This window comes from Podarcis erhardii (assembly GCF_964252035.2).
Source record: "Podarcis erhardii genome assembly, chromosome: 3".
NCBI lineage: Eukaryota > Metazoa > Chordata > Lepidosauria > Squamata > Lacertidae > Podarcis > Podarcis erhardii.
This window is the reverse complement of record NC_138507.1, coordinates 38,312,192-38,334,038: the sequence shown is the minus strand read 5'-3', so window position 1 is coordinate 38,334,038 and position 21,847 is coordinate 38,312,192. Positions and strand designations below refer to the sequence as shown.

At 41.4% G+C, this 21,847-nt stretch overlaps 1 long non-coding RNA gene across 1 annotated transcript; it reads right to left on the bottom strand.

Moving 5' to 3' along the window:
- Positions 1-907: 907 nt before the first annotated feature.
- On the bottom strand, positions 908-21,502 carry LOC309339502. The gene is made up of 3 exons (XR_014155420.1): positions 21,432-21,502; positions 19,666-19,757; positions 908-1,022 (listed from the first exon to the last, which is right to left on the bottom strand). It is a non-coding gene; the product is annotated as an uncharacterized lncRNA (long non-coding RNA).
- Between the last annotated feature and the right edge of the window lie 345 nt (positions 21,503-21,847).

Sequence of the window (21,847 nt, the reverse complement as noted above, 5' to 3'; positions counted from 1 at the left end):
TGCTTCTATTGCAGGCAAATCACTTCTTTCTCAGCTGTCAAAAAACAATATTTTGACTGGGAAAATGCAATATTCCTCCCTGCCAGTTTACACTTACGTAACAGGTGGGGCAAATAATGCAATGTCATTGTGCAAGTTTTTGAAATGACAGTAGATAGTGACCTATGACATCTTCGGTGACAAGCGACACAACTCAGCCCTTTCCATCATAACTTTGTGAAATGTGTTGAACATACGCATATAAAATTTTGCAGAGGCTGAGTGTGCTGCCTTCTGTTGCATTCCAGGAGCTTTCATGTAGTCCTTAAAACATTTTGTTGTTGTTTTATGCTAACAGCATGTGTTGGGGATGCAAAGTAATAAATACAGACATGGCCCACATCTTCTGGGGTTGCCCTAAAGAAAATTGTGGTAAGAGATAATAAATGAAATTGAAATAATAACAGGTTACAAGCTACCATTAGATAAATTGTTCATATTGTTTGGATTTGTAAACGATTCGGTGCATCTTTCTAACAGCTGCCAGAATGTTGATTTTTGCAAACAGGAAGAAAATAAGGACTCCCACTGTTTAGATTTGGGATATGGTGTACATGATTAAATTAACAAACCTAATAAAGGATAGGGAGGATAGCCAATGAAACAACCTTTTTAAAAAAGAGGGGTTTGTTATGTAGTGGAGTGATAAAACTGAGGAAAATGCATCTCCTTATACATCATTGGGTTCATTGTAACATATACAGTATCAATCTGCTTTTGTTTGTACTACCTTGTATTTTGTATGCTGCTGTTTTATAAACAAAATGAAATTAAATGAAACCTTTTGTTTAAAGCAGACATAGGCAAACTTGGCCCTCCAGATCATCCCTAGCTAACAGGATCAGTAGTCTCCTACAGCAGGATCTCCTACAGCAATACACTGCCATTTCATTCTGGAGGTTGTCCCCCCTGCCACATTTTTCATTATTTAGTTTCTGAACGTTAAGTCTTCATCCTCCTCTCCAGCAGAACTGTAAACAAGCCTCATTAAGAAAGAAAAAAAAAGAGTCAAGCACCTGTACTGCTATGTGTCACTGCAGAATATTTGCCTGCAGCAAGACTACCACCCCATATTTGCTAGCTAGAGATGGGATATTAGGCTGTTGTTACTAGATCAGAGTTCTTGCAAGTGTCATTCTAAGGGGGAAAAACTTCTCTCTCTCTTTTTCATCATCTGATAATGCTACTAGCATTATCTTAGCCAGCATCTAGTGAGAAAGAAATCCTGAAGAGGCAGGGAGATAAAAGGTCATTTTAAGGGGTGATTTAAAAGAGCAGGAAGCACAGACTCAAGCAAGACAAGGAAGTGGTTAATAGTCAGAAGCTATGCACAGCACACAGTCAAGTGCTAGCTTTCCAGGGATAAAAATCACGTAGGTCTGAAAAAATATGGAACATTCCAGGATTCAGTGGCTTTAAAGGGGTGAAATGTTGTTGTTGTTTAGTCGTGTCCGACTCTTCGTGACCCCATGACCAGAGCACGCCAGGCACTTCTGTCTTCCACTGCCTCCTGCAGTTTGGTCAGACTCATGCTGGTAGCTTTAAGAACACTATCCAACCATCTCGTCCTCTGTCGTCCCCTTCTCCTTGTGCCCTTCGTCTTTCCCAACATCAGGGTCTTTCCCAGGGAGTCTTCTCTTCTCATGCGGTGGCCAAAGTATTGGAGTCTCAGCTTCAGGATCTGTCCTTCCAGTGAGCACTCCGGGCTGATCTCCTTCAGAATGGATAGGTTTGATCTTCTTGCAGTCCAGGGGACTCTCAAGAGTCTCCTCCAGCACCATAATTCAAAAGCATCAATTCTTCGGCGATCAGCCTTGCTTATGGTCCAGCTCTCACTTCCATAGAAATAGTGAAATAGACCTCCCTAAAGGCTGATTGCTGGAATCCACCAGACCCTTCCCTGAGACACGCTGGGAGTCCTCAAAGAGTTACAGAGGAGAGATCTGATATTTACTGGGAAATGTTATGTATCTCCATGGGAGGCTGTGATGGTTCCTGCAATTGTAACAGGGCTGCACAGCCTTCCACATTAGAGATGTCCCGCTTCCACCAACTTCCCCAAACACCCCTTTAAAGTTTTTGTTTACACTGCAACTGAACTGCTTTAGTTAGTATTATTACTATCATTTATTATCCTGCCATTTACCCTGAGGACCCAGGGCAGGTTGCAAAGATCAAAACACAATATTTTAAACAGTTTTTAGAAACTTTAAATTACAGGAATAAGGTGGGTCCTAAAAGAAACCATGCATTTCAAGTCACAAAAGCCAAGGTAGAGAGGTTTGTCTTTGGCATTTGCCAAAAGCTGACCAATGAAGGTGCCAGGTCTACCACTATGGGGCACTTAGGGGCTGCCACAGAGAAGGCCCTCTCCCAGGCCACACAACCTTCTGTGGGCAGTGGAACAATGATGAGGCCCCCCTCCAACAGTCTTAGCACCCGAGAGGGACTGTAGGGAAGGAGGCGGTCTTTGGGTATTTGGGACCTCAGTCATTTAGGGCTTTAAACAGTAATGTGAGCACATTGAATTGGGGCAGAAAGCAAGCTGGCAAGCTGTGCAGCTGTTTTAAAATGGGTTATTATGAGATCTGAAGTGAATCCTTGACAGTGATCTGCCTGCTGCATTTTGGATGAATTGAAGGGCAGCGCATTACAATAATCCAGTCTGGAAGTTACCAGAGCGTAGAGTACAGTGGCCAAGTCAACTCTGTCCAAAAGTGGTCTTAGCTAACAAACCAGCCAGAACTGAAAAAGGCACTCCTAACTACCAAAGCCTCCTGAGCCTCCAGAGACATTGAATCCAGATGGTTATGAATGGCTCCTGACGGTTAAATCTGAGAAGAAAAAGAATCCCGTTGTCCCTTAACATGGCAGTCCCTTATCTGTATCTATTCAGAAAGTAAGTAACTGAGTTCAGGGGGAACTGCTTTCAGGATTGTGTGCACAGGATCACAGCCTTAAGAATATTGTATTTAAAGTACTATTATACCAACGCCAGGATCCTGGATACATTCCCATGACAGCAAGCCTCACAAATGTTTGTTGAACATCTTTTTCAAGTGATTGTGGCCAGTAGCATTTTGTTTAATTTTGTTTTGGGCGGAGATACGTTAATTTGTTTAACATGCAAGCCTTGAATGGTTTCCTTACTATGTTCATCAACTTGTAACAAGTTAGTTTCCTTTCGGGGTTTTTGTAACAAGCTTTTGCTCTTCATTTAACGCTTCCTGGATTTTTCTTTGTAAAAACAACCATTTGAAAGCAAATGGTAGAAAAGGCTTTGTATTATATTAGAAAAGGCTTTATACAGTTCCCCAAACCACAAATCTCTGCCGCACCCCTGGCTTGATATGTGGGCATCTGATGATGTGAAGCAGGTGAAGGCATGACTGCTATCAATTTGAAGTCCATTTGCAAGTGGATTGTTTTAACAAAACAACACGCTATTCAAGCAGACTTCAAAGGACATTCAAGCAGAATTGTATGGACATCAGGTCATTGGCAGGTGGGCAGTTACACCCAGTTATCAACATTGGCCTGTGGGTGAAGGAAACCTTGATGGAGAATGGTACAAAAAGGACTCCCTTGTTATACTTTAATTACAAGTGAAAATATGGATGTGAATTTGTAATTCTATAATGAAAGAAAATCAAATAAAAAGCAACAAAAAGAAAAGAAAAAGGACTCCAAATAAATTTTCAACAGAGCATTAGTTACATGGGAGAAGTGGAGGTGGGAAAGGAAGGGTCTTTAGTTGCCATTTAGTGTTATTTACAGAGATGGGCTTACACATAATTGGAATTAGAAACTGGATTCCATTTGTTCTCCATTTTCTAACCATTTACATTGCCCATTGTCTGCTGACATCACGGGCATAGGTTGCCGCTTAACTAAGGTTTACTCAGAGTGGATCCATTGAAATGAATGGACTTAACTTCGCCCAGTGCTATTTTTCTAGAAAGAGTGGTGCCAGAACTCACTATGAACCCATCTCTTGTTCTCTCATAATGGCAATGGCGCCCACCTGAGAGGTGCCAGAACCAGGTTCCGGCTTTAAAAAAGCCCTGACTTCACCCTTTTCATTCATTTCAATGGGTTTACTCTGAGAGAAACTTAGCTGAAGATCACCCAGTGATTCTGCAGCTATATCTGAAACCTTAATTTCAACAGTAACAGAATTAGGGTTTTCTGTTTTCTCCTTTCTCAGAGGATTCCTGTACCTTTAACAGCTGCACAATGAACAGAATCTCAAGAAGTGAAGTGTTTCCAGTCATCACTACTTGTGCATGCCAGGAAAAGCTGTGTGTATGTTGACTTTTTCATTATCATCCTCACACAGTTTTATTATTGATTATCAGCACAGATGTCCCGTCAGGAAAACAGGGGCCCTGTTGGCAAAGAGTGGCATATCAAACTGTTAAAGAAATAAATATTGTGTTGTAACCAACTAAATTCTACTTAGAGTAGACCCACTGCATTGCACAAGGACATCCACTTGCTCGGTGGAATTTTCCCTCTCCCCTCTCTTCATCCTGCCCCCCCATGTACTCGGGGGTGGTGGAGGAGAGAACAGAGTCCCAGAAAAGATTGGGGTGCTAAGGGAAGAGGAAGTTTCCTTTAGCAAGTGGAAACTCTGATGCAAACAAGGGGACTTAATGGACTTAATGGTTAATAAAGTCCATCAATTTCAACAGATTTACTCTGAGTAGTACTAATGTTGGAAACAACTTAGTCTGAGATACATTGTTTTAATGACTTAGTAAGCTTCAAAAAAGGTGGGGACATAGGTTTAATCCCCAACATCTACAGGTAGGGCTAAGAAAAAACCCTGTCTGGAACCCTGGTGAGCTGGTTCCAGTCAACACAGAGAAGAATATTGATCAGTGACCCAATTCAGTATACGACAGCTTAATATGTGCCTAAATTTTCCTCATTAACAGCACAATTCTAAATATTAACTGAGAAGTGAATCTCATTGGGTTCAATGGTGTTTATTTCTAAACAAAAATGCACCAGATTGCAATGCTAGTGGGGGGAAAGATCTGCTCTGGGTATATCACGATGCTATTGTTTAACTATTAAGAATGCATACCAGCAGATTTTGCAAACAGAAATGCATTGCTGCAGGCTTTAGTGTTCCTGTTGTGTTGCTGTGGTTTGTTTTGTTTTTTTTAAAAAAATACAGCTGAATGAATATATATTTTTAGCTGGAATTATGTGGAGGGAAAGTGTGCACCAAAGAAATCTTTTAATAGTTAAAGGGGGGGGGGAAGCTTTTAATAGTGGGCATGTAGAAATAGTGGGGGTGGGAGTCCTGTCACAAAAGGTGGTGTAGTGGCTAATCAGGAAGTTCCTGCCTTGAAACTAGCTTCTGCCATGAACTGGAACTCACTGTGTGGCATTAGATGAGCCTCTCTGCTGCAGCCTCGGTTCCTCTCTCCCTCAGCAGTATGAGGGAATAATAATACAGTGGTACCTCAGGTTACAAATGCTTCAGGTTACAAACTCTTCAGGTTACAGGCTCCGCTAACCCGGAAGTAGTACCGCAGGTTAAGAACTTTACCTCAGGATGAGAACAGAAATTGTGCGCCGCCGGCACAGCGGCAGCAAGAGGCCCCATTAGCTAAAGTGGTACCTCAGGTCAAGAACGGTTTCAGATTAAGAACGGACCTCCAGAACGAATTAAGTTCGTAACCAGAGGTACTGTACCACTGTACTGAATTTTCTTACATAGCGGTTGTAGGCATTAACAACTAGGTAATGCATGTGAAGTACTTTGAACACTTGAAAGCATTATATATATATTTCTCCCCCACCTCCAAGCCGAAGCCATTACAAAAGATAATACCTGAGACAGATTAAAAACATGAAACACATGCTGTATACTGTATTATCACTGTTAATAATAATAGTTATCTAACAGGTGCCCCTGACACTTAAATGGTCACATTCCATACACCACAGCATTGAATGGTACAGAACATAGTGTTCTTTGATGACCTGTGTCATAAATTAGAGTTAATGAACACTCACATCCAAGTGCTCTCTAAATTGATAGTTAGTCTTTTATATACTAATTTTTTATGCTCTTCTACATCCATTTAATGCTCCTGACCCTTTTTAAAGATTCTTTTAGTTTATTTTAGATTCTTATAGTCTTTTATATATTCCTTCTGTTTTAATACTTTTTAGCTTTCCAAAACGTTTTACAGATTCTAAATGATTGTACCACACCATAATAAAGATTTGATGATGATGACATAGTGTTCTGTGTGCTTATAAAATGCAACATCGTTGCCACCTAATTGTAAGCTTAATGAAATAATTGTGGACTGACACTGCAGAAAGAGTCCACTTGTATACATCGTGTAACAGGACTGAAACATTGGCAATAAACTTTTTTTTTTTTGCTAATCTCATTGTTCTCCTAATTCTATATATAGATACAAATGGGTTTACATTTGCAAGAGTTGGGGCAAAAATGTTTCGAAAAAGCAAAACAATTACATCTAGCTCCAGAGGACATGTTCTTTTCGTGAGCTAGAGAATACCATAAGAATTCTGTGCCCTCTAGTGGTACATCAATTCACAGAAAAGAAAGCTAAGCAATATAGATGCTGTGTGCATATAATATCAACTACACATTGAAGATGCAAGAAGGACCAGGCACAAAATGTTTCACTCATCATAAGGACATTCATAGCATGATATGCAGGACAGTTTGGTGAGCATTTGACTTTCCCAGAGCACGAAGAAGCTAGGGCAATGTAACCATTTGATACAAAATTAAAAAAAAGTTTAAATATGGAGCACAAAATTCCATCATGTTCTTCTTGGCACACAACCATGCCAGTGCATAGATTCTGCATTGTTCTGAGATGCCTCTCATAATTGGTCAACTCTTCCATCCTCAAACTTCTCCTGCAGTGCCATGTTTCATGTCAGTTTGTGAGAGCATTTTCCAGCTATAAGCCACAACTGCACTGAAACACTCTAGTCTCACCTTCCCTTATTGGCCAGACCATCCCCCATCGGTCCACTTAATGCATATTATAAATTCTCTCAGCAGTGACCTTTTTCACCTTCGTGCACACAGAACTGGAAAAGGTGGGATTATATTACTTAGCACGCAGTTGGCACCAAAAAAAGTTAATCTATAGTTGCATTATTGAATACACTGTCAGGAAAAAATGCTGATGCAAGACGGACCAGACAGCCAGATGCAAAATTTAAAACCAAAAACAACAACAGTGTTTTCAAAGAGGTTACTTTGGGCAACCTTTTGTGCATATCTCTGCTTTTTTGCAGGTGAGGTTTGCATTATATTTTCTCGCAAATTTTCCTGTGAAAAATCCTCTTGTAGGTATTACATACAAAGAGGGGGGAAACTAATTATAAGCCTTTTATCTTTATTACTATTGCTAATAACTTTTTACAATCCATTGCCCGTACTCTTATCAGCACTAGATTTTAGATATATAAGTAAGGCACATAGGTGAGATTTATTTGTCAATGTGCTACAGTTGTTTGCTTGCATGCTTTGCAAAACTTAATTATGATGTCTGAATGTGTCTCATTATTATACATAAAAAGAACTTGGAACAGGAAGACAGACCAGGATTATTAAAATAATCTTTTTCTAAGGAGAAGGTACACAACCTTCCTCCTCGTTTCCCTTTGTGTGCTTTGACTGAGTAGAGGATACCTTCAGTCTCCATGCCTAGATTCTTAGCTATATGAAGCACCTAATTATTTCAGACAAGTCCACATTCACAAAGCTCTGGCAAGAAGACAAACCCTGGAAAAATCAGCTAGTGATGAACTCTGCAAACCCAACCCTGACTCATCTGATGGCTCCTCAGTGACAGATACAGCTTGTTTGCTCTAACAGTCATACCTTATCCTCTCTTTGCAATAATATATGTGCTGGCCTTCAAACTGACTTTAGGTCACAGTTTGGATGGCAGATGCAGAACGTGGGGTTTATTTACATCCCATTCCAGATATCTATTAAAAGGAGGCTGGGCTGGGACACTGTAGAGTCCATGGACTGTCACCCTCCCAAATACGTAATAACAATTGTTTTGGGCAGGGGTGGGGAGGGGGAATGAAGCATAAAATATATCTACTGCACTAAAAAATTTAAATCCAACCACAATGAGCAAAGGCACAGGGGTTTGCAAGCACTGGCGTACATCTGATCAGCAAAATGTGGTTTGGCCAGGGACCTGCATCTTTACCTGTCCCACACCTGAGGTGTAGGGCAGGTTGGTGTGAAAATGGTCTCCCTAGTCCAGTGCCTCTCAAAGGGTGTGGCAGGAGTGGATGGCAAGTGTGGCAGGAAGATTCATTTAAACAATTCAGTATACTACAGTATAGTATCAAAATAATTAGCAGAATTTAATTTACAGAATATGCAGGGCCTTTTTTCAACTGGAACTCCCTGGAGTACAGTTTCGGCACCTCTCAAGTGGGTGCCATTGCCATTCTAAGAGAACAAGAGAAGTGTTCATGGTGAGTTCCAGCACCTTCCCCCCCCCCCAAAAAATAGCACTAAGAATGTGGATCAATATCTTTTCAAAATAAGAGCAAGAGCATCAAGTGATACTGCAAGCTCACACCTCTCACTGAGTTTGTATACATACCTAAGGTACATATGTAAGATGCTCATTTATAATTGTATTTTGGGAATGATTCATGTTTTATACTTTCTGGATGTTCCATAATCATTTATCAAGTAGCTGTGATCTGTGTTATAAATCAAGCACTGCTATGAGATGTTTCTTCTTGTTTTCCAATGTATTTCTGATCAATAAAAAATTGGTGCGAGCAAATTTTTATTCTGAAAGCGTGGCCCAGAGAATTTTTTTTCAGAACCATTGCCCTAGTCAAATCCTGCTCGGCCCAATTAGACCTGCAGGACAGAGGCTCTCTACCACTGATTTAAAATGTGCTTTCCCCAGAAAACATGGGCAACATGTTCCTAGAAAAAGCCCACACACCCAGAAAAAGAATTCCCCAGACAGGAAATTCCAATTTAGCCCTATGGTTATTATAGTTCTATTGAACGATACATATATTATGAGAGAGTGGAGAATTCAGTCATTTTTGAAGTGAAGGCTGACATATTACTTTACAAGAAGGGGATAATGGATGCCTGTCTAATTGCAAATTACTTGATGAAGCCATATATAAAAGCTTTTATCCTTTTCCATGCAATGCCATGATTCTGAGGTAAGGACTAATTTGTTATCCCTGAAATCGTGGCTACCAAATATGCTGTGCATTAACGCCATTATGATTTATGTTAATTTTCAATATAATTACTAGACTGAGAGACGTTTTTAACTGCATCATAGTGGTTGAATTCTTCTTTCAACAAATGATATCTCAATTGGTTAAAAAAAACTACAAGCATGTAGTATCTCTTGGTTTCTGTTTTTAATATAATGAAAATAAAAGCTACTTGACAGCACTTTTGACATGATATAGTTGTTTATATTTCTTTTTCAGCAAAAAAAGAAAAGAAAAAAAAAGAGTAGAACATAGTGGAATATCCTTACACCTGAAAACCTGAACCCTCTGGCTGATAGGGGAACCTATCACTGCATGTTAGTGCCATTTTATAAGGAGTGGACAGGAAATGGTTTTTAGCTTTGCTTCAGCTCATTGGACTGGGGAAATTAACTTTTAACTCACTGACAATTTTATATAACAAACATTTCAACTTATACGAAAAGGCAAGTCACAAAGCTGAAACCATAGGGTATGTAACAGAGAGCATGTACGTATTTCCACACAGGTAGTTAATAGAATTTGTTGAACCTGATCTAAAGGTGTCTTATAAGAAAAGGTAGAATTCTGATTTGGAAGTGACTGTTCTGTCTGCAGAATGGAAAATAACTGTAAGAACAGCAATCATGCCCCTCAACATGTATGTAGATCTCTGTCTAAAATATTTATATATTGGAGATTGGAAAACAAATAGAATTGTGGCATTGGAAGGGACTATGAGGGTCATTTAGTCCAATCCCATACATACATACATACATACATCACAATCTATAAAACAAGCAGCAACAAGGGCAATAAATATCTGAAAACTTTAAAAATGTGAAATCTAAGCACAGGAGAATCAGTAAATTCCAGATAAAACCAAAACAGTAGAAGCTATAACAGTAATTAAAACAGTAAAATCTAGAAAAACCACTAAAAACCATGGTGATAGATGTTGTCTAGGTTTGAGGGGGTTCTTGACTGGTAGGGTGGCATAACTGACTGAGAGTGAGTGTGGTGGTATGGTTAGTGTCAGAACTGCGAGTGTCAGACCAAGGGCCTGAGAGATCAGGGTTCAAATCACTTGGCCATGAAGCTCAGTGGTGATGTTTAGCCAGTCACTCTCTCCCTCAGCAGCCTAACCTACCTCAAAAAGTTGTTGTGAAGATAAAATCTGTTCAGGGAAGTTTTTAGTGTTTGATGTTGTATTGTGTTTTTACTATATTTGTTGGGAGCCATCCAGAGTGGCTGGGGCAACCCAGACAGATGGGTGGCATAATAGTAACAACAACAACAACAATATTAAAAAGGTGGTGACAGCTATGGGTGCTATTTGGAGAACAGGAGGGATATAGCAGAAAGAAAAAGAAACACCTCTCTATGCCTTCCCCCTATGTAACTACAGCTGGAGAAGTGCCTCTGATTTGGATCTTTACTTTGGGGTTTCGGACAGTTCATAATGTAGAAGATGGTCCTTTAACACCCTTAGTTTCAGGTCATTTAGTGCTTCGGGGAGTAAGATGAGCATCGTGAACTGAGCTTAGAAATGTGTTTGAAATACCGTAAATGCAGATAGCTTAGAAAGGTATCATATGGCCAGAATGGCAGTAGAGGCACTGATGGGGGAAACAGGGGCATTCCTGGATCAAATAAGATGCTGGGATGGATTTTATAATTCTGGGACTGTCCCTGAAAAATAGGGACACTTGGAGGGTATGGAATCCCACTAAACTAGGACAGAGACACCATATGGTGTTTTGCTGGGAGGACCCCCTCAAATCTGGAACCTATCCTATTTAGAGAGTTACTGATTCCTTCTTGGTACAGTGGTACCTTGGGTTAAGTACTTAATTCGTTCCGGAGGTCCATTCTTAACCTGAAGCACCACTTTAGTTAATGGGGCCTCCTGCTGCTGCCGTGCCGCCAGAGCACGATTTCTGTTCTCATCCTGAAGCAAAGTTCTTAACCTAAAGCACTATTTCTGGGTTAGCGGAGTCTGTAACCTGAAACGTATTAACCTGAAGCGTATGTAACCCGAGGTACCACTGTACTAGATTTACTGTAGCTTTATGGTGGTTGGCATCAGACTGATTTTGCCTTTAACAAAGCTATCACTACCCGCCCTGCCCCCAGCAACAGATGGATAAATCAGGGGTGGGGGATCCCTAGACTATGCACCTAATTAGGCTTTCCAGGCCTCCCCATTTGGGGTGAAAAGCTGTTTTGGCCAAGCCATGCCCATCTGTATGACACCGGTTCTGTCCACTACTCAAGTTTCTTTCCCCTGCTATCCCATTGGTCAGCATTCACAATCCCTTATTATTCCCCAACCCCAATCAGTTTCCCTCCTTACCTCTCTTCCTTTTGTTTTGCAAGTTTGTTTGTATCATTTTTTCATTTGTTCTATCATCGGAAAGCTGTTCAGTCAAGAGTTAGCAATTCTTAAAAGCCCACGTTTTTCAAAAATAGTTGAGTGTTCTGCCGATACTGAAAATATTAGCCTTTTTCGGATCTCAGGTTCTCTGCGTAAAAAAGCATTCAAAACCACTAGTCAGGTTTGAAAAGGCTGGCCTGATTTTAAATCTCTGCATAATGGAAAACTGAATGCAAACCACCGAAGCATTCAACCCTTCTCTTCTAGTCTGATTCTCAACATTATGCAAATTAGATACAAAAATAAAAAATGCCAGGACATTTCACACAGAAAAAAAAAATCTTGCTCAGAACAGTATTTTGGAAATTAAATGCTATTACAGGCTGCTTGCACATTCACACGTTAGAATATTTGCACATATACTGTGCTTGGGTATTTGCATATACTGTTACAAATAAATGTACTTGATGTTCAACGGAAGGAAGTGTTCTTTTCAGGACAAATGTTTCTGTTTACATGGGTACTATAGAGTGCAGGCAATTCCCCATTTACCTGCGTTCTATTTGCACGTAACAGGACACACGTGTGGTGCAGGGTGCCTGGAAGTGGCACCCAGAAATGGGGAGCACCTGGTCAACAGCCCCGCTGTCCCTCCAACTCACAAGGAGAACCTCCCTGGACCCCAAAGAGGTTCTGGGTTCTGGGGTGTCTCTCCTCCTGACCCAGGAGGACTCTCCACAGTGCTCCCAAATTTACGTGATTTTGCATATGTGCAGGAGACCGGAACGTAACCCCCGCGTAAATAAGGAGTCACCTATATGTATATTTTATATTTGTCTTCATATCTGATCTAGCTAAATGTGGATGTTCATGACTTTGAGTGGATGGAAAGCAGCCTTCCACAAGCCTCAGAACACAAATATGGATAGTATTACCCTTCGTTGTTTTTGTAAACAGCGCCTGTTGGAGACCATTTTATTCCTGTGTGCCAAAATTACAAGGACCAAATTCATTAGAGATGTGTTGTTTCATGGCAATTAATTGCTTGTGTGACTGGTGGCTTCTGGGGCAATTTGAGTGGGGAGTGCCAGCACAATCCTATGTATGGCTACTCAAAGGTACTCCCAGAAGGTTCATTGGGACTCAGATATATATCTGTATATTTGTAGCTCTAAATGTATTAAATGTTTATATATGAAAATATTTGAGGGGAATGGGGGTTTGCGAGCATCTTGGCTGTGAGTCCTGGAAGACTTGGCTTCTTGGCCTTTTCCACCAGTCCTGACTGACTCCAACTCCAAAAGCTGAGGCTGCTGAATAGACTCTTGGGCTGGGAAATTGTGAAGGTTTTTGTTGTTGCTGTTACTGGTATTGTTTCTTTTTTCTATCTTTATTTTTAGATTTTATTGTAATTTAAGTGGAAATTGTTCAATTGTGGTTGTGTACATTTTATATGTTATTTATTGCTTATGACTACTTTTGTTATGTTTGTAATTACGTAAATCTTTTCACGTTGCAAGCTACTTTGGGCATGGTTTGAACCACTGAAAGGGGGCATACAAATGAAATTGTGCAATGTTTTGAAGAGTCTGACCTGTCGTAGTTTTATTCTTGCACACACTCCTTCAAACCATGCTACAACAATCCTGAAAGGTAGGCCTTACAAAAGGTTTAGTGCAGGGGTAGGCAGGAGGTATAAGGGAACCTATTGGTTTCAAGAATGCAAAATAAAGTCTACAAGCAGAAAAAGTAACGGGGGTGGGATGTAGATAAGCAGGGAGACAATAGAATCACCTTCCTTTTGCAATAGGTGATCACAAGCTGAGAGACATTGAAATACCGTAGTTCTGGGTGTTAGAATTAGCAATGTGTTTTCCAGATCCGGGATTTATCATGCTTACAGCAAATCAAAACCCATTGCCACAGCATGCAGTCGGGATCTTTAAAAGAAAGCCTGGGCAGACGTACGGGCAGGGAGCACTGTTTCTTTAAAAAGTTTGTGCGGAATGAGTCACTGCTGGAAAACAAGTAAATAAAGTTGTATAGGAACAGCCTTTGTATCACAGTGTACTCATTTCTAAAAAACCCCACAATTATTCAAAAGTTACAATACAGCTTTGTATATGGTGTATTAATGCCTCTACAGTGGCATGAGCTTTAAATGGAGGTCTCCTGTGTCGAAAGAGAAGGCATGCTGTTCTACAAGTAGCATTAATTTTTTTGCTTTATGTATTCTCTTCACCGTGTGTCCCCCCCCCCCAACCATCCCCACTTTTCTCAACTGATGTTTTACTAGACCGAAGCAGAATTTATCACAACTCTTTTCATTACTGGGCATACCATTGATATTTATAAACAAATAAATAACCCAGACTGATCATTACAGCAGGATCTGTGACCAGCATTTGTTAGTTAGTCTGATCACGTAGCATCATGCTTCATTTATTTATTATTTTATTAATAAGATCCGTATCCACCCTTCACCCAGAGGTCACAGTGCAGGTTGCAATAAGCAATACAAATGAGATACCATCCATATGCACAATTTAAATTACGAATAATCTAAAACCAGCATACAACATTTCTCAGTCTGATGAATAATATAATTTACATCTGCTGCCAAAGGCCTAGCAAAATCAGAATGTTGGTTTTTTTAAACTATAGCCAGAACTCATTTTGCAAGAGCAGCCTGCCTGATCTCCCGGAAGAGCTCATTCCAGAGCCAAGGCTGAGAAAGCCCTATTCTGAGTCCCAGATAACCAAATTTTCCTTTGCTGATGGAATAACTAATAAAGCTTACCTGGCTGACCTCAGGTCACACGCAGGATAGTACTGGGAGAGCAGTCCCCCCCCCACGTAGTTGGGCCCCCAAGCAATTTAGGGCTTTCTATGACAAGTTAAGAGGGGCGCGGGTGGCGCTGTGGGTTAAACCACAGAGCCTAGGACTTGCCAGTCAGAAGGTGAGCGGTTCGAATCCCCACGACGGGGTGAGCTCCCATTGCTCGGTCCCTGCTCCTGCCAACCTAGCAGTTCAAAAGCACGTCAAAGTGCAAGTAGATAAATAGGTACCGCTCCGGCGGGAAGGTAAACGGCGTTTCTGTGTGCTGCTCTGGTTCACCAGAAGCGGCTTCGTCATGCTGGCCACAAGACCCGGAAGCTGTACACTGGCTCCCTCTTCCAATAAAGCAAGATGAGCGCCGCAACCCCAGAGTCAGCCACGACTTGACCTAACGGTCAGGGGTCCCTTTACCTTTACCTTTATGACAAGTTAACTCCTTGAATTGTGTTTGGTGACAAACATGTAGGCAGTGCAACTGCCCCAAGATGGGTGTTATATGCTCTCAAGGTGGCATCCATCAACACATGGGCTGCAAAATGATGCACTGGCTACAGTCTCTGAACCATCTTCAAGGCTAGCCCAAAAGGCAGCACATTGCAGTATTCACGCTGAGAAATTACATGGTTGCACAAATTCATTTTATGGATCACTTGCTCCATTCTGCAGGTTTAAGATCACATTCTGTTATCTGTTCTACGGGCTGGCACCCATATAAACGTCTGAAAAAGCTGTTTCCTTTACAACAGCATCCAGAACCATAAACAGCCTCTCTGCCTACTCACATCTAGGGATGAGGATTCTGACTGCAGGCCATCTTGGACAAGCAAATGAGGTGTTTGCCAATGCTTGGTCCAGCATGAATTTGGACTGTTAGGGAGAAATGCAGTGTTGTGCTATGACAAATGTTCTGTTTGGGTTTCATCTCACCAGACGGAACAATTTCCTCTCTGCGAGAGCTGTTCTGAAGGTTCTACACACACACACACACACACACACACACACACACACACACACACTGAACCAGTGTATTGGGCATGAGGGGAGGAGAGAGGGAGAAAGCCTCATTGGGTAAGTGGAAGTTCTTGCACAGGGCTTCCACTGACCCGGCTCAGATGGATCCCACTTTAAGTGCTGATCCTCTGCTTTCTGGGGAAACCCAGCCAGATGGGTGAGGTATAAATAAATTATTATTATTATTATTATTATTATTATTTCTCTTTCACATTAACAGTAACCAAACACTCAGGTAAATACTAGTAGTGCAACAGAGCAGCCTTGCATTTAAGGACTAGCCTGGTAGTAATAGGCTAGAATAAATTGCATGCAGGTGAAGGTGTGAGCTGGTAGACAAGGAATGCAACACTGTGTCCCTCGCCTGTGCTCAGCATAGAAAGGTATCCTAGGTACCTAACTCCTGAGAAACGACTCAGAGTGTATAAAAATGTTGGGAATGTCAAGAACAGGAAGGGACATTTTGTCAAGAACACTGAACTTCATTGGATGGTCCCGAGTTCTCGTATTATGACAGGGAGAATTATAGAAAACATTCCACTATCCAATTTTTCTGCACCATGTCCCCTCCATGGCACCTCTCTCATGTCCTCACTTCCTCATCTTTTCCCTAAACTAAAAAGCCCCAAATGTTGAAATCTTCCTCATAAAGGAGTTGTTGCAGCCTCTAGATCACTTTGGTTGCCTTTTTCTGAATCTTTTCCAGCTCCACAGTATCCTCATTTTGAGATGTATGTACACCTAACTGTACATAGTATTCCAAGGACAATGCCACCATAGATTTGTATAATGACATTATGATACTGGCATTTTAATTTTGGATTCTGCTCCTAATTATCCCTAACATAGACTTGCCTTTCTCACAGCTGCCACACACTGGTTTGACATCTTCACCAAGCTATCTCCTATGATCACAAGGTCTCCTTCCTGGTCAGTCACTGCCAGTTCAGACCCTATTCACTTATATATGAAATTAGGATTTCTTTGCCCCATGTGCATGGCTGCATCCTTGCTTAGAAGGAATTGCATTTGCCATTTTACTGCCCATTCACCCACTTTGGAGAGCTCATTTTGGAGCTGTTTAATTACATCAAACTTTATTCAGCGTGTGCAGCCACTAGTCTGATGGTCCATGCCAGCACCAGTAGTGACAGGATTATTATGTGCCCTTAGAATTCCTACAAATATTTTCATTTTCCACTATGATCCCCCCCCCAGTAAATCAACAAAGCAATAAAAGTACTGTCAGGGGTAAAAAAAAAATCATTTTTCATTTTATTGTGTTTAGGAATTTAGGTTACTACCTCAGGATCAACCATTTACTTCAGGGCAAAGCAGTAATGGAATTTATAATGTATGCTTTTGTCTGAAAGCCTGCTTTCCATCAATCTATTGTTAATACGTTATGATTTTTATAGTGCTGACATTCATTATAGAGTTAAACAGAGTTCTACAAATTTGCTTTGTGGGTTAAGCAACTTTTTGGCAAACTATTAAACTCCAGTGACTGGAAGATAATGCAACATTAGCCATGCCAACAAGAACTCTGGACAGTGCAGGAAGAAGGAAAGAAAATGAGAATAACACCCTCTTCAGCATTTTTAGCTTAAAGGGTTCCAAACTAAGCTAATAATAATGGAACAGTTTGTATTGGGGGTGGGGGGGAGGCAAGGAGTAATCACAGCCTGTTTTGGAAGAGTATTATGCAATATTCATTATTCAAATTAGAGAATCCATACAAACTGCACCATGGAAACATAAAGTGTGCTTATATAATAAATTATGTAGATTGTGTACATTTGTGCACATTTATTATTGGATGCAATATTTATTATTGAATCAGTCATGTTTATGCAGAATTCAGGCTATTTTATGCAGTGGAGAGTAAAAGACAATAGGAGGCACAGACCGAGAGGTCATAACTGCAGGATCTGGAAATTGAATTGGAGGACAGCATATGCAATCATCAAAATCAACACCACCAGCAGAGATAATGATGGTCAACACAGGCTGTGCAATTTGCAATCCTGGCTTCCCAGTGATGGCATTTGAGTGGAACACTTGGAAGAAAGTATTCTTGTCCTTTCAAGAGAATCCATGTACATGTTTGTTTGTACGCTGAAGTAGAAACAGTGGAAGCAGTGCTTCTGCTAACTGCTGTACAGAAGTGCAGTCACAATACTCATCATCTAATTATGTTTTTACTGAACTTGAGATAAGGAATTTCTGTTTTACCCAACTGCTTGGAAATACTAGTGTTATATTTACCCCACTTCTCCAAGCAATGAGATATTCCAGGTGTAGGAGTTAGTTTGCCATTGGGTGCACTTCTTGACAAACATATAGGCAGTGGCGTAGCGTGGGGGGTGCAGGGGGGGCCGGCCGCACCGGGCGCAACATCTGGGGTTAGGGCAAATCCACGGGTTAGGGGGCGCAAATCCACGGGTTAGGGGGCGCAAATTACTTGCCTTGCCCCGGGTGCTGACAACCCACGCTACGCCACTGCATATAGGTTGAACATAGGCGGAAGCACAGCCTAAACACTCGGTGTACAAATTTAATAAATTTAATAAATAATGATAATGATACAAATATCTCAAACACTTACAGAACCCAAACTCTGCTCTCCGGTTCTTGAAGTGCCATTTTCCTTCACATGCAGATGCGGTAGATCAGGATCTACTGCTAAATCTCTGTGTGTCTAATGTAAAGGTAAAGGGACCCCTGACCATTAGGTCCAGTCGTGGTTGACTCTGGGGTTGCGGCGCTCATCTCGCTTTATTGGCCAAGGGAGCCGGCATGCAGCTTCTGGGTCATGTGGCCAGCATGACTAAGCCGCTTCTGGTGAACCAGAGCAGCTCACGGAAACGCCGTTTACCTTCCCGCTGGAGCGGTACCTATTTATCTAGTTGCACTTTGATGTGCTTTCGAACTGCTAGGTTGGCAGGAGCAGGGACCGAGCAACAGGCGCTCACCCCGTCACGGGGATCCGAACCGCCGACCTTGCGATTGGCAAGTCCCAGGCTCTGTGGTTTAACCCACAGCGCCACCCGCGTCCCTGTGTGTCTAATAGCAACAACTAAAAAGCTTCCATTCTGAAACTCGATTGCTGGGGGGGGGGGGGTGCTTCAGGAGTTGGGTGACTGGAAGTTGTAGGAGGTATGCTTTTTTGTGAGCTTGGTTCTGGCATTACACACAAATTCCTTGGCTGATCAAGTGCTCAGAAGCACCCTATTCCTTAATGCTTGGCTAGATTATATCAAGTGGAATAACCATTTTACACCTAGCTATGGCTGATAGATTTCAAGGTTTTTTTGTGGAGAGGGGGAGTAGATCCCACAAGCCTGATATCTGCCCAATCTTGAATCACGTTGATGGTGTGTGGGTATGTATCTGCAGCAGGGGCAGAGGAGTGGAATTTCCCTGTCAGGTATTTCCAGCTGAGGCGGCCAGCTGTTGACAGTAATCAGCCAATTTGTCCAGGAAAGGAAAGTATGCGACAATTATGCTAGGACTCTTTAAGGCAACCTCCAGCCTCACCATTAACCTTTGCCTGTTCTACCCCCAATCTTACAACACAAGCGTGCACAGAACTTTCCCAAGATTTTAGTCAGTTCTGAAACTTGGGAGTCATGTGCCATAAGGTAAGGCTACATCTGTGTCTGTTCAACACAGCCTGCATACACTTTTGGTAAACGTCTATGATGCAGATTACATTAATTACCTTAACTGTAATTTTGTCTCTTACCATAAAACAGAAATCTTATCCAGAAGAAATCAGTATTCTTAACTGCAAAGCTCTATGTTTAGTTGCAGCTAATAAACATCATGTGCTATAGAATCCAAATATTCATGAAGTCTCATTTGATACAGTCAACAGAAATTATGATTCAGCTGCAGACCTTCCTGACTTTCCTGACTCTCTGTTCTGTCTTTATACAGTTGAAAGGCTTTGATATAAAGCTTTGCAAGGGTACCATGCAACACATGCAGTTCCATGTGCTTCACGTTGACACAGGTCTGCACAGCTTGTGACCCAGCAAGGAGTAAGCAGAACATTAGCAAAGTATAGCTACAAACCACGCCAGCTGTATTCCACCTCCCGGATCAGATGCAGCCTACATACCTCAGAATTCCAGTCGCTGGGCAACATGAGCGGGAGAATGTCATCACACTCATCACCTTCTTATGGGCTCCTAAAAAGCATCTGGCTGGCCTCTGTTGGGAGGAAAAGATGCAGAAATGGATCAGCCTTGGTCTAATCCTGCAAGGCCTTGTTTACGTTTTTATGGCATCTCACCAGCATCTCATTAAGTAAACCTGTTTTTCTACCTGCCTGCTCAGTAAATAAGAAACAAATTGACAACTGTGTCATAAAACAAACAAAACAAATTGCAGCGAGGGCGACAATAAGCACTTCTTATTTAACAAAGTACTTGGGTAAAGAAAATAGACATCCAACTGACTGAAACACCCCATATTGCCTTATAGCAACGCTTCCTACCAACACCTCTCCCTTGGGGTAGCCTATTCACTCCCCCACCTCACTCAAAGAGGGTCCCACTCTGTATATACTGTTACACACCACCCCAATCTCCATGAGCAGTGTGGGATTTCAGGGGTCCCATGTCTGCTAAACCCAGGGTGTATGTTGGAAAAATGAGGCACAGTGGAGACTGTGGTGTTTTATAATATATCGTTTACTTACACACATAATGCAACAAAAAGCCTAAATGGAGGGGAATCTCAGCATTACACCCATACAAAGGGTCCTACCCCTCCTTTCCATGGGCACAGCAGGATTGGGTCTAAAAACAGAGAAATCAGCCATGCTCCTGTCACAGTCCGTTCACATGGTATTCTGCCAGCCTTCCCCCCACTCTCACTGCCAACCCAGTGATACACCAGTCTATAGAATCCAGACTGAAATCCTAAACCCTTTTGGTCTCTGCCCACTAACGCACAGCTGAAGAAGGAGCCCCACCTCCTCCTTGCCTGGTACATCTTCATGCTCTTAATTGTTTCCTTGATGGATTAATGACTGGCCACCATCAGCCTTTGTTCCTCCAATGACCCATCCTCAGCAATCTCTGCCAAGTTGGCTTGGTTCTTTACCATAAGATGAATCCAGGGGGTTCCATGTTTGGCACAGTTTAGTCAAACTTTAATTAATTCTAACTTTTTCTAAATTCAAGAATTATGGGTGACTTGCATCCACAAACTGTGGCACCCGAAGCTTATTACACATATTACTATGCAATTTTACTGGACAGGTGCTTGTGGGGTTTTCTGCCTTACATGCCAAAATAGCTTGAGCCTTGAGGAAACTATGCACCTTGACTTGGGTGCCATTTGCTGCTCTAGCTCAGGCAGCAAAACATCTTGGGCCTATGTATATTTTGTGTATAAGGATTTTTTTAAATTAAAAAGCACCCTGTTATCTACGTTGAAAACCTATTTATTACCCAGTCAAAGTGTTGTTTGTCTTTTGTGCACCTTACTAAGATACATGGTCCATTTGACAATGCTTACAAAACATTCCCAGTAAACGCTTTCTTGTTTTCTGTCACCATTAGTAGCTAACACTTTTTTAAAAAATTATGATTTTAATATAAATTTGTTCACAGGAATATTTATCAGTGAATGTTTTGTTTGAACCATAACAAATCAAATTCCTTTCTTGGGAGGAATTATTGTGTATCATAATTTTACTTCTTACATAATATATAAACATGCAGCAAACTCTAAGCTTATCTTCTATTACGGTACATATTTAATATTCTTCCACATTCATAAGGTCCTTTTAAAACACTGAGTCTACTATATTCTTTCTGTTCCACTATGTGCTCCACATAGTGTTGTTTTTCAAGAAAAATAGGTGCCAGAACTCACCATGAATTTGTTACAGTAAGTCGCCAGGTGACTCAGGGCAGCCCTGAACAGATGCCAGTTTGACAACAGCCTCATTCACCACCTGCAATAAAGATTGATTGATTGTTCTAAAAACTACTGCAAGCTGTCTCCCTAGCTCTATTTGGTGGCTGCCCCTGGTTCTGGTGCAGGTCATATAAATGCACCCCTACCTTCCTCGTTTTCTTAGATTCAGGCGGATGACTAGGGTATGACAGAAGGGCCCTTATGCAAATACATGCATGTGCAACAGTAGAGGCGTGTCTGAAAAGCTTAAAGGCTGCCATCACTACATGGGAGACAGATTGAAGAAAAGGAAATACGAATTGGCCCCACCCTGTAGCTTGACCAATCAAGAGCATCTAGGAACTAGGTGGAATCATAGATCTAAAAGAAAA